The following is a 7,700-nucleotide window of genomic DNA, read 5'->3' as shown; positions in this document are numbered from 1 at the left end:
ATCAATGTCAAACTCGATTTAAAAATTTTGGTCTAGAAATTGGTCAAAATTCGGTTAAATGTGAGTCTGGGAAAAGTTTGGAGGTCATTTTTGAGTTCAGCACACCAGAAACTGCAGGAAACAAAATAAAACTCGACTTGAAAATTTTAGACTGAAACTACCTAGTTTGGGATGAAAATACAAGTCATCAGCTCACCGAAACCTGCTGGGATCAACGTCAAACTCAATATAAAAATTTTTGTCCAAAATTGGTCAAAATTCGGTTAAGTGAGAGTCTGGGAAAATTTTAGAAGTCATTTTTGGGTTCAGCACACCAAAAACTGCAGGAAACGATCTAAAACTCGACTTGAAAATTTTGGTCCAAAATGACCTAATATGGGATGAAAATATAGGTCTGGTGTTAAAATAGTAGTGATTTTCGTTATTAGCGCTCAAAAATCTTCAAGAATTAATGTACAATTCAATTTAAAAAATTTGACCTCAATTTGGTTAAATTTTGGATCTGAGGACAATTTAGAAGTTTATATTGAGGTCAGCGCACTGAAAACTGCAGAGAAAAACAGAAATCTCAACTTGAGAAGTTTGGCCCCAAATTGCGTAGCACAAGATGAAAATGTAAGGGAAGGTGGGGTACCATGTAACACGGCAACCATGTGACTTAGGCTTTTTCTCCGAAACGGCTTGCTATCCAACAGCGGTAAGAAGACTCAAAAGAAGGTATCATGAAGGAGAATCGACGTGAAATAGGTCGTGACTCTCCTTCGAAAAGGACGGGAATGGTAGCGATCAGAATTGGAAACCGTCTTAAAATAGCTCATTGGAAACTTTTTCTAATTCCCGCCGCGTCCGGTTTTTACCTTAAAAATACATTTTAAGGACATATGCTTTGCAAGATGTCCTTCTTTGATGTTTTAAGCGCAAAATAAGCTTTGGCTCGATTCTCTACGGCATAAACTTTGAGCGTTGTTGCTGTTTCCCCTAAAACTGTTGATCTGGGCAACATGTGACACTACTGTCATTCGCTATGGGATTCCACCATTCACTCAGTTGAATGTGTTCAGTCTATGACCTTGGTACACTAGTAACTAAAACCTTTATTGCTCGGGAACCAAAGATGATAAATTGATAAACTCAACGCAAATAACAAGCTGGAAGACTTCTTCGTTCATTCTTGGCGAGGGTGGGCCGTGAAACACGAATTTTCGATATCGCAACCGTAATAGCGCGCCACAGTTACTTCATGGCAATACAAACTCAACGCGATCTGGGCCAGGTCTGTAACTTAAAGCTTGACTCTCGCGCATCGACGTTGAACATTCGAAAATTCGACTTCTACGGGTTTTTCTAAAAACAGCCATAGAAACTGAACCAGAGTCCAAATGATGTTTCCGAGACGGAAATGGAAACGTCTGATCACGCTTTATCAGTTTAAGACCCCCGAGACCCTCTACGAGCAGTAGGGGGCCGATGGGAGAAAATTACAAAATTACAATTTTTTTCTGTTTCTTCCAAAATGCAAAAATTGCCTTCAGGGTTTGATACGGCCATCCTGACGTCACCGTACCCGAACCATACCCCGAATCATCTTCTCCCGTTTTAAGCACACGGGCTACCCCGGGATCCGTTCACAAGTTAGGATTTGGACGCCAAAATCACATGTTTTATTGAAAATGCAAATTATCGGTAGTCAGGGCACTGTAGGGCACTCTTCTCGTCCGTACGAACTGAGGTGACTCAAAATCGAGTACTGGATGGTGTCTTTGCGTCGCAGGAACCCACCAGTATATAGACAATCGGACGAAGAGACCTTTAGAAAGCTATTTACAGTGTAAATCTCGTTAATCTGGAGTTAAAACGCATTTTAGGCCGTAAATGGCTCGTCTGGATTAACGACAGAAGGTCACTGCACGTTTATACAAGTTCTTTTTATCCATCGGATAAATTCTCATTTCTTTTCTCACTGTTATGTCCGCTTGCAACGGCCCAGGGGACAAACTTACGCTTGGTGCGCTAGTGGAGCTGAGCCCCCCGTAGACACGCCGCTGTTTCGTTTGGCTTCGTAGGTAGTTTCTCAATACCGTTACAATTTGTGCCTACGACAGCCGCAGGGACATGTTACGCCAGTTGACCAATTTTGGAAGTGGTACCTTCGTTCTGACGTACTGTACCTTCGCGTTTTGCTCCATTCTCCTGCATACAGTATCAAGGTGTCAGCTTATTCATGCGCTGTAGGAAAAATCCACGGGAAAAAATACAGGCACAGTCTGGTAGAAAATTTGCGTGGTACCACCGTACCTCAGCCAGTATTTGATCAGCCTTTTTTAAGGCTTTCCCCTTAGATTTCCCCACTGCCTTTCCTCCCTCACCATGTCTCTTGGAGACATATTGGATGAGTACGAAGCAGGCTGCTTCTACTCGAACTGCTCGCAGAGGCCTACTCAACGGCCCTGGAGTGCAAGCGCACTCCTAGTCCATCTCAACGCAGTGACCCCCCGTCTCCTTGCATTCCTCCAAGCCGGTTACATGGCTTTCCTTCGGGAAAAGTCCAAAGCTAACAAGCAGGGTGCACTTAACCATCAGTTGGCATTGCGCCTCGCCCTCCCTGCCCCTTCCACCCCACTGTGGGAAAAAATCACAGTAAATCCTGTCGCGATTAGTACAGCTGTCACTGTAGTTCAGAGTACAGGATTTACTGTACTTTTTTTACAGGATCTACTGTACTTTGTACGGGATTTACTGTTACCACTGGAGTGGAGTACGGAATATCCTGTACCAGGTTCAGTAAATTCTGTAACCAGGCACAGTAAATACTGTGTCCTGAACTACAGTAAATCCCGGCAAAAAATTAACGGGATTTACTGTGGGTTTTTCGCACAGTGCCCCGCCCCGCCCTTGACATGGTCGGGGGTGCAGTAACTCGCTCTGCTTCTCGAGCTGTTGAGGCTGCCCCGCCTCGCCCCAACCCGGCCCTTCCCGCGCTGATTCCCCGGCCCGCCACACCGTCTCGCAGGAGGAGTTGCCTACCTCTCCGGCGCGTCCCGATTCTTGACTTGACTTGAAAGGCTAGACCACAACTGATCAGCCCGGCCCTGCCCCATCCCCGGAGCGCACTCCTAGCGCTGAACGGCCTAGAGAGGAGGAACCGGAACCCGAGCCCCAATCGGAGCCGGAAGCCGAACCTGTCCTGGAGATCCTGGAGTCGCGGAAACGTTACTTGCGGCGGTTCCGAACCACTTATCGGGAGGAGACGGCCCAAATTACCAATTGGTACGGGAGGGTGGGGAACCATGACCACACTCTACCAAAAATGTCCTGTAAATGCCGTTAATTTATTACCAGTTTTTACTGTAGGTCAGTTCACAGCGTTTACTGTGATCTGCTCACGGGATTCACTGTGATCTTGTTCACGGGATTCACTGTGATCTTGTTCACGGTGTTCACTGTGATCTGGTCCCCAGTAAACACTGTGAGTTTGACGCCACTGAGCACCGAAGTACTGCCAATCAGGCTCCAATTCACGGCGTTTACTGTGGCCAGATCGCAGTGAACACTGTGACCGAGATCACAGTGAACGCCGTGAACTAGTTCACAGCAAACGCCGTGAATTGCATAACAGCAAACATTGGTAATAAATTCACGGCGTTGACAGGACATTTTTTGTAGAGTGCACTGGGGCGCTATGACCACCCCCCTTGCTCTCGGGAACTACTTTGCCGACGGCAACCGGTCGACCGGACTTTCGAGAGAATAGAATTCTAACTATTTTCAGCCAGAGCCCTACCTTCTAGCTTCAAGGGTACGACCATAGCACCTCGCCAAAATTTTTGTTACAGCGTTTTGGCTAAATTGGGCGTTTTTCAAATCTGAGATATTTCTCCTCAATCTCACATTTGAGGAGATAAGTTCGTTGTCTTAGGTTTTTCTCAAAATGTCGGCTCTCCGGCAAAATATCCAACATCACATTTTTGGCCCGTCCCGTTTATTTTTTGTAAAAAAAAATGACGGAGGGACGGGCATATAGTATGATCCCTGCTGTGCGTCCGTCCGTTCGTCCGTTCGTCCGTCCGAGGACTTCCCGTGGTCCGATCTTGACCAAATTTGGTATGCTGCCTCCTTGGGTGACCCTAAGAACCGCCCGGTGGCAGCAAATCCGATCCGAGCCCCGGGGGCGCTGCTGCAGGTGCATCATGGTCTACATGGGGTCGAGGAGGATCTCGGCAACGGATGCAGCTAGTTGGGCATGTAGGGGTATTTTTGGAATCGGGGTGACGAGAAAAAACCAATGGTGCCAGTTTCGAGCGAATCGGAGAAGTTCGGACCCGGGTTCAAATCCCAGCGGGGTATTTTTTGAACATTCTTTTTATTCGAGTTTTTTCATTGTTTCTGATGTTTTTGAGGGTGCTGATGACGAAAACGACATTTATTTTAACCCCAGACTCAGGTTTAATTCCCGTCAGGGTCAAACATAGGCGAAATTCGTACGTTTCTCAATGTGCGGGACGGGCCAAAGTTGCCGATGTATATCGCTACTTTTCCTGTTATTAATTGTAAGTAGCTGTTTGCTTGCTCGGGGTGCCTTAAAGTCGTAAACTGCATTGTGGGGAGCCATGACCACTTTTTAGTGGGGCACCATGACCATACATATTTGAGTGTTTTTTCCCATATTTTGGCCTGATAATGATTTATTTTAATGATTTATTTTCGTCGAAAATTTGCTTTTTGCTTCTGAAAATGCATAAAGGTAGAATAATTGCTGCAGAATAGATAGTTTTATCACAAATCGTGAATCACCAAGATGATTAAGAATGCTTCTGAAACTGAGACTTGAAATGGTAGTTTCTCTTGCACTAAATGAGCTCAAAACCGCAAAAGTTGGCCGCGAAGGCGATCCGTGGCTACTTTGCACCAAGATGGCTCTGGCATTATGAGAAACAGCATTTAATTCACTTGTTTGCAGTGTAGTCCCCGCGATAATTTTCTTAAAATTTAAAATTGAAATCCGCATACGAATTTGGATTCGTCTTAGCAAGACAAACATAAAATGTTAACACATGTCATAGCTTTGGATGTGAAATTTGAAAGCCTTAGAGCGTTAACTGTTTTAAACCGTCCATTTTAAGGCATCATAGAACGTTTGACACTTCGAAGGTTTTTACAGTGGTTTTTTAGTTAAGTTGACTGGCCTGATGGTAAGGACAGCGATATAAACAATTTCAATGAGAATACTGGTAGAAAGTACACTTTTTTGGGCCAAAAAATTACTATGGTCATGGTGCCCCACGGGGTGGTCATGGTGCTCCATAGGTGGGGCGCCATGACCACTTTGCGTTTTATTTTCCAAAGTGTTCTGTGAGCCTGCCGTGCATTGCAGACAAGTTCCAATGGGTGAAAGAGGTCCTTGGAGGTCCAAAGAATCCCTTCATGCTGGAAACTTAACTTTTCGAACCACACGGTGGAGTAGAGGGAGGCACCAAAAAAAAGTGGCCATGGTTCCCCTCCCTCCCTTATTTCCTGTCTAGCCACAGGGGCATTACAACCTGGGATGCATCGGAGTGACTATTAGTGCACAGGGCACCGCCACTGGAAAAGTCTGCACGACGGCGGGGCGAGATCTCGAATGTGACCGGCGGCGCGGTGAGCATACCTCGACACACCGCACTCAGGCCGCGGTGCGGCGCCGTGGCCGAGGGTCGGGCCGCCTGCCTCCTTCGCCCTGAATTTTCCCTTCAATTACTTTTTATTCGAGCGTCCTGCATCGCTCGATGATAGCTGGCCGCAGAGCCACTTCGTCAGGGTAAAGGACGTCCCTATTGTGATCGTGTTCAGGAGACCTCGCAGTCAGTTGTAATACTTGGTTGGGACTGAGTGAAACCCGGGCACGACAACCTCTTTCGTATCGAACACACTTGAAATATTATGTGCCGTTACTGGCAGAACTTCTATGGAAATAAAATCCATCGCCAACGTGATAGAAGAAGGTCCCCTCTCATACTGACGGTTCTCTCACAACCATAGCTCGTGCAGCTGCGCACACACAAAATAAGGTAAAAGTTCAGGAACTAGAAACTTAGCCAGCATATGTGAAACAATTAATAAACACCCATTGTGGTGGCAGGGACTTATTAGCTTTTGCGGAACCGAGATATAGTATTACCAATTGAGTCTTGAAGAGAGCCGAAAGATCTAAGTAGCGGAGTACCGTCTGGCGGGAAACGGGAGGTATAAACATAAAACATTTTTCGCACGGTAAGATTTCTCATAAAAATAGCCGCCAAAATGTTAACAGGGATATGATAAATTCCTGTTTAGGTGTCTTATAGACGACTTGAGCTAGGCGAAAGAAGAGGAAGAAAATACCTTCCCGAACATGACGGCCGGCCGCCGTCAGCTGCTAGGACAAAAGAGGGGCCGGCCGCCATGTTCGGGAGGGTATTTTCTTCCTCTTCTTTCGCCTAGCTCAAGTCGTCTATTTACAAGCATTTAGTAACTATGTTTAACAGGAGTCTCCAGGTCGGCCGCCGGCCGTGCCTCCGCGCGGGGAGCCGATGCAGACCGAAATGAAAATCGCCATTTCTCGCAAACGGCTGGCCCAAAAAAATTCAAACTTAGTAGAGAGACTGCTAATAGACCAGGCCCGCCTCCGGTCCGGTCAAATCCGGTCCGACATTGCCTGTTTGCCTACTGGCGTGATCGGCTCGAAAAACGGAGACCGCCGTATCTCGGCTCCTGGGCACGATATTGAAAATCGGGCTTCTCGGCGTTGTAGTCCAACTCGTTCGCTGCCGCCTCTCAAAATTTCAAGTCAAAATCTTGAACGGTGTGGCCGTAATTTGGGAAACGCCGAGACCAAAAACGCGACTTTTCGGCGACTGGCGTGGCGAAGGCAGGCTTGAGGCAGGCAAACAGGCCTGATCAAGGGACCGGCCCCCGAAGTGCCCCCGCCACACCTCCCCCGCCCCGCCCGCCCTGCACTGCCAGACTGCCATTGTAATGCGCCCGGCCGTCTGCTCTACAAATCAAAGAGTGTACATGGTACGCTCTAACTGGAGCATGCCTGCAAGCACGCTCTAACTAGCGCATGCCTGCCAAGCATGCACTAACTAGTGCATACATGTCATGTACACGCTAACTGAAGCATACATTTACTCGAGGGGGTATGCGCTCTCTGAACCTGTGTACCGACTATTACGCTATTACGGTCTATTACGCCACAAATTATTCGGAATGAAGCTAAAAACGGCCTAAAACAAACCAAAATTGAAAAAAATTTGACAATTTCGGCTATTACGCATCTATTACGCGTATTATTACGCGTGCTATTACAGATAGAGTGAACCGACTATTACGGGAGTGCATACCCCCTCGCATTTACTACATAAGGGATAGGGAGCTTTCTGCATCAGGAAGCGTGTACATGGCATGTATGCACTAGTTAGTGCATGCTTGGTAGGCATGCGCTAGCTAGAGCGTGCTTGCAGGCATGCTCCAGTTAGAGCATACTATGTACACTCTTTGATTTGTAGAGTGGGGCTCGCGCCTGCCTGGCTGCCGGGGTGCATCCACGCTACCTGCTCTAGCAGTGTCTCCGTCGCACTTGCAGTGACAGACGGCACAGACGAAGAAAGTAGCTGTCGACGTCTGGGATGGCTGTGCGGACGCCACCTTTGGCTCCGGCGAAGAGGCGCGGTGCGGTCCCAGCC

The sequence above is a fragment of the Thrips palmi genome, unplaced genomic scaffold, assembly GCF_012932325.1.
Source record: "Thrips palmi isolate BJ-2018 unplaced genomic scaffold, TpBJ-2018v1 HiC_scaffold_12, whole genome shotgun sequence".
Taxonomy (NCBI): domain Eukaryota; kingdom Metazoa; phylum Arthropoda; class Insecta; order Thysanoptera; family Thripidae; genus Thrips; species Thrips palmi.
This window is presented reverse-complemented; position numbering follows the sequence as displayed.